A 6,056-nucleotide genomic window follows, 5' to 3' on the forward strand; every position below is an offset into this window, starting at 1 on the left:
TGAAGATGGAAAAGAGGAAACAACACGACGACGTAAACAAGAGAAAATCGTACGGAAAATCGTACGTTTTGTCCGAGAGGAAGTTAAATCAAACCATTTGAAAACTTTAGAGGGAAACAACATATTCAACAAGAGAAACTCCCCCACCCCCGTGACGAAGCACAACTTGGACTGGTCTACTTCCTGTTCCTCTGTGTTTAAACAGGCTCCGCCCTCAAACACATGTTTTGGGTGCACCAGGTCCAAATGGAGGTTGGGTGAAGGAAGCACAGAATTTGTTTAATAGATTAATTTCTTACTTTAATTTTCAGGACATTGATTATGAACAAGATCCTGTTTCACACTCTCTGGTACACTAGGTGGCAGCGTGCATGTAACCATCGGTTCAACAGTCCACTAAAGAAATGTAAATAAGAAAGAAAGCTGCATGTTTCAAACCAGGAAGTGATGCAGCAGAAAAGGTAAATCAAACACAAGCAACAATGAGTTAATACAAATAATAATTTAAAAACAACTTCAGTGTCAAAATGTAGAAATAAACACGATTTTAAATTCAAAAAGACAAATTGTGTTTAACTTCAGTGACTTTAGAGAAAATAAGAAACGTGAAAACATGAACACGTATTAAATCTGTTAATCGACTTTGAGACAGTGAATTTGATTTTACTGTAGATGTGTTGTCATGGATACGGACATTACGTGATAATCCCCAACAGAAGAGCCGACAGTTAATTATCTATAAAACTCTTTCACAGCAGCTAATGAAGATGGAAACTAACTAAATGAAACGAGAAGGAAAAAGTGATGAAATCAGTTTTTTATCACAACTGAGACGAAACAGACGAAGACGTGACGAGAACTGATCTCAACAAACATCAGTTGTTTTCTGCTGCGTCACTAATGAAACTTTGTGTCGAAGAAAAAAAATCTGCTGAGTCAGATGAACGACGTGGTTTTTAGCTGCTGCTGATTCATGGATTATTGTTTACATCATCATCTACGTTTTCACATCTCGTTTGTTTACGCTCCTGTGACGTCACCGGTTGGACGTTGAGACGCAAACATGTCGACATCAGAATCTGATTATTGATTATTCTGAGTCTGAGATAATTAAATTTATAACCAATAGAACATGTGTGGAAAATATAGACACTGAAAATAATAACAATGATAATGAATATTATAATAATCTTTATTTATATAGAACTTCTCAAAACGTGGTTAGAAAGCTGAACAAATAAAAAACAACAAGTAAAATATATAAAATAAAAGCTCAGTTCTGAACGAATGAATTTTAGAATAAAACACTAAACATGTGACAGAACGTGAAACGTGATGCTACTGGAATAAGAAGTAGAATTAGGTGAACGTCTGATGGAGGACTCTGATCAACATGTCTCCTCACGTCTTCCACCATCAGGAAGTCCTCAGTTCCTCTGCTCCTTCATCTCCATCACACATCCTGTAGAAACACTTTAAACATGAAGTTACAAACTGGTTCTTCTCATGTAGTGAATCCTGTTGTTGTGTTGATGTGTTGTTGTGTTGTTGTATTGTTGTGTTGATGTGTTGATGTGTTCAGTTCCATCAGCATCTGTTGGACTTGTGTCCTGGGAGAGGATCCTCACATGGGACTGAGCTTCATTCACTGATCACTAAGTTTCTGTTTGACTCTTGTTGAGTGAAGATCAGAGGAAGTTGATCCTTGTTAACATCTGTGAGACAAACTGGGAATATGAGGCAAACTGGGAATATGAGACAAACTGGGAATATGAGACAAACTGGGGATATGAGACAAACTGGGGATATGAGACAAACTGGGGATATGAGACAAACTGGGAATATGAGACAAACTGGGAATATGAGGCAAACTGGGAATATGAGACAAACTGGGAATATGAGACAAACTGGGGATATGAGACAAACTGGGGATATGAGACAAACTGGGGATATGAGACAAACTGGGAATATGAGACAAACTGGGAATATGAGGCAAACTGGGAATATGAGACAAACTGGGAATATGAGGCAAACTGGGAATATGAGACAAACTGGGGATATGAGACAAACTGGGGATATGAGACAAACTGGGAATATGAGACAGAGAACATGTGATTTAATGTGGTGCAGTAAAGGTTCTTTTTAAGATTTGGTTCAAAGGAAACCATGAATATATTTATTCTGGAATTTACTAATGAAATAAATGATTTAACTGATTGAGTTCATTAGATTCAAAGAGTTCCAGTGTTGTTCTGTGTGTTTGGACCAGGACCAGGAGCTTTAGGCGCTAGGACCCGTCCGACTGGGGATGAAGTCTTTGTCTCCTCCTCCTCCTCCTCCTCCTCTCTCTCTCTCCCTCTCTCTCCCTCACTCCTCCTCCTCCTCTCTCCGTGTCTCTCTCCATCAGCAGAGGTCTGGATGTTTGCTCAGACTCCAACATGGCTGTGAATCTCGGCAAGAACCGACTGGCCCTGCTCACCGCCTACCAGGACGTCATCGACGAGACCTCCGCCACCGACTGGTGAGTGCCCCCCCCCCCCCCCCGGCCTCCGCACAGCCCCGCCGCGGTGCGGGGCGGCGCTGGAGCCGCGGGGCAGCCGCCGCGGAGCCGCCGCTGTGCGGGTTCGTTCAGGCTGAGGATGCGCAGCACCGGGTGCACCTTCATCACCTTCATCATCTTCATCCTCTTCATCATCTTCATCCCACTCAGTTTCACTTTGTGTTGAAGCTTCTGAGTGAATCTGTCTCACTGACCTCATGAGGCAGAAATCAGCTGCAGAGTCGGTGTGTGTGTGCGTGTGCACGCTGGACCAGTGGTCGTGCACGCGGGACCAGTGGTCGTGCACGCGGGACCAGTGGTCGTGCACGCGGGACCCAGTGAGCGTGCACAGCAGAAATCTTTGTTTCCTCTGCAGCTGGAAGCAATTTCAGCCTTTTTATACAAAGCGATGCGGCTGCGCGTGCGTGTTCGCGTGTGTGAGGCTGTGAACGCGCCTGAGATGCATGAGGAGCATCCTCCCAAACCAGAGAGGGGCGAGGCCGGGGGAGGTGGGGGAGGGGCTGGGGGCGTCTCTTTGTGGGGTTTCCTCACGTGGTGCAGGACGCGGAAGTGAACGTTAACGTGAAAATGATTATTCGTTAAAAAGGTCAAATAAGTTAATGAAGAATTAGTTTGTTTTCAAACGAGCTCCAGTAAAAGTTGGAGATTTATTTATTTATTCCCGTGCCTCTGGAGGGATTCAGTCTCTCGTCCCGTTGTGAACACGATGTCTCAACGACGCCTGCGAGGAATTTCTTCAAATGTGGTGTGAATGATCGGTTCGGCTCAAAGAGGAACTCATTGCAATTTGGTGTTCGGAGGTTAAAGGTCACGGTCACTGTGATGTCACAAAACAAGAGTGAACACGTCACGTTGAGCTCAGATGAGTCTGATTGGTCGACACGTAGAACCACAGGCGTCCAGAGGCTGGATGTTCTCAGGTTGTCCCCCCGTCTCTTTCTTGTGAACACGATATCTCAGAAAAGCCTTGAGGAAATGTTTTCATATTTATCACAAACATTCATTTGGATTCACGGATGAATTGATTGGATATTGTTGCTCGAGGTCAAAGGTCAAGGCCGCTGTGACCTTACAAAACATTAGTTTTTTGTCTTGCGAACGTGGAATCTCAGGAACACATCCAGGGAATACTTTCATATTTGGTACAAAGGTTCAGTTTGACTCAAGGATGAGCTGATTCGATTTTGGTGAAGACACAAAAACACGACACACGTGTTTCCTCGTTTGTGTTAAACATAAAAATCCTTAGACAATAATTTGTTTAGTAAATCTCTTCCCTCACAGAAGCAGATGAATGCAGCTCTGTGTCAAACAACCTGTGATTCCCAGTTACTGGAGTTTTCACACCAGCATCTAAACCCAGGATGGAAACGTTGCAGGTGAATTAAAGTGAAGTACGAGTGTCGTGGGAACTTTACAGAACCAATAACCTGCTCTGGTTTCACTGCAGCTTCTTCATTGTTCCTCTCGGAAACCGAAAAGAAGAAGGACTCTATTTCTTCCGTGAAGCAGTTTCACTTCAGGACGTTTTATTTGACTTTGAGCCGAACTGAAGGTTTAAAGTTAAACTGTAACCTGTTGTCCTTGGTGCTGATAAACCTGCCGTCACTGCTGCAGCAGAACAAACACATGTTCACTGACGTCCGTGAAACCACTGGTTTCTAACAAAAACACGACGTCATCAAGTCTGTGCCCAGTCGCTGACGGACGAGTGGGGCCGGTAGTTTTCAGATGAGAAGTTGTGTTTTTAGCTCCGATTTCAGATCCTGTTTGTCGTCGGTCACCATCTTGACTATGAAACGTGAACCTGTGTCATCTGTTGACGTTCACTGGTCTGAAGGAGTCAAACTGGAACAAACACTGGTTCTGCTTTCAGGTTGTAGACTCTTGAGTTTCAGATCCACATTCTGTCGGGGGTTTGGACAGTTTTCATCTGTCGTGAAGATATTTAACCAAAACATCAGCTTGAACAATCAATTCCCTTGAGTCAGTGGCCTAAGAAAACTCTGCCACCAGGGGGCCCTCTGGTTTCTTAGTCACAAATATACTATTTAAACACTCTCTGATTTTATTCATCCCTTATTTCCCAAATCTGATTGGGGCTGTCAAAGTTCGACGTCAAATTCTTCTGTGAGTTGTTTTTTGGTTTATTGACGAACATGTCAACCTGTCAGTCAGAATGATAAACCTCCAGCTTTGATTTCGCTCACAGGTTTGATTTCCGTCACAGGTTTGATTTCCGTCACAGGTTTGATTTCCGTCACAGGTTTGATTTCCGTCACAGGTCTTGTTTGTGTCTCCCGCTCGTCTCTAACCAACTTGTGTAGTTGTTGATCTCGAGTCTCTGCGGGTTCCTCCCAAACTACAAGAGTGTAACTCACGTCCGACCACACACGCGTGTCCGTGGTCCTGTTTGCGTGAGCGAGGGCCGTCAGCATTAACCCACCGGCAGGTTAGTGTTTCCTTTCTAATGGCGTCCACGTGTTCGTCCTGTCGGAGCGGAGACGAGGCTGCGGCTCTGCCCCCGTTTTTCACACTTGATGGGGTTTGAACAAAGGCCGATACTTTTAAACACGGCTGACCCCAAACAACATGGAACACCCCCCACCCCCCCACCCCCTGACCTACTCCATCTACTGTAGCTGTGACAGACGAGACTTCCACCAGGTTTGATTGACAGGAAACATTTAATCTGATTTACTCAGCGAATCGCACAGGTCCTGTGATGAGCTCGTCAGAACCGATCAGAGCTTTGTAGGTGGACCGGTCCTCGGTTGTTTGTGGCAGCAGTGGAATCTGTGGCTCCCTCCCTCCCTCCCTCCCTCACCTGCGCTGTACGTGGACACGGCCGCCTCGTCCATCTCAACCCTCGACTCGCCATTAGCTGTAAGTGGTTGAGAGCAGGCTGCCAGAAGTGATGTGATAACGAGCAGGAAGGATCCAGATGACTGATGAGTCAGCCTCTTGTATTTTATGCCAGAGTCAAACTCGTCTCTGAGAGAACGACCACGACGAGGACGCTGGTAGATTTCCCTTCAGCTGAATCGAGACTTTGAATCGCTCAGAAAAAAGGAAGACGAGGAAAATGAGCCAAATTAGTTTGAAACGAAGGTTGTTGTTTTGCGTAGTTCAGTGAATAACGTAGTTTTAGCTCGTTTGAGGTTCGTCGTTTCAATTCAAGCTCCTAAACCGGCTGTCGTGCTCCTCAAGGGGTCACACACGTTATCACACAGGGAACCTCCAAATGGATCTGTGTGTCGTCAGGTGCTTCAGTAAGTTTGTCCTGTTCCTGCTTTACATGGAATTGTTTCACACATTTTCGTCCCGGTGTTGAAATCTACAATTGTACTTTGGACCGTTTAGCGTTTAGGCCGTTTGTTGAGTCCGAGGTAGCGACGAGCTCTTCCTGTAGCTTCTGGTGATGAGCTGTCGGAGCCGTGTAGAGATTGAGTTGCCACCAGAGTCAAAGTTCATGTTGACTTCACACAAGCTGGAT

The sequence above is a fragment of the Hippoglossus hippoglossus genome, chromosome 14, assembly GCF_009819705.1.
Source record: "Hippoglossus hippoglossus isolate fHipHip1 chromosome 14, fHipHip1.pri, whole genome shotgun sequence".
In the NCBI taxonomy this organism is placed as follows: Eukaryota; Metazoa; Chordata; class Actinopteri; order Pleuronectiformes; family Pleuronectidae; genus Hippoglossus; species Hippoglossus hippoglossus.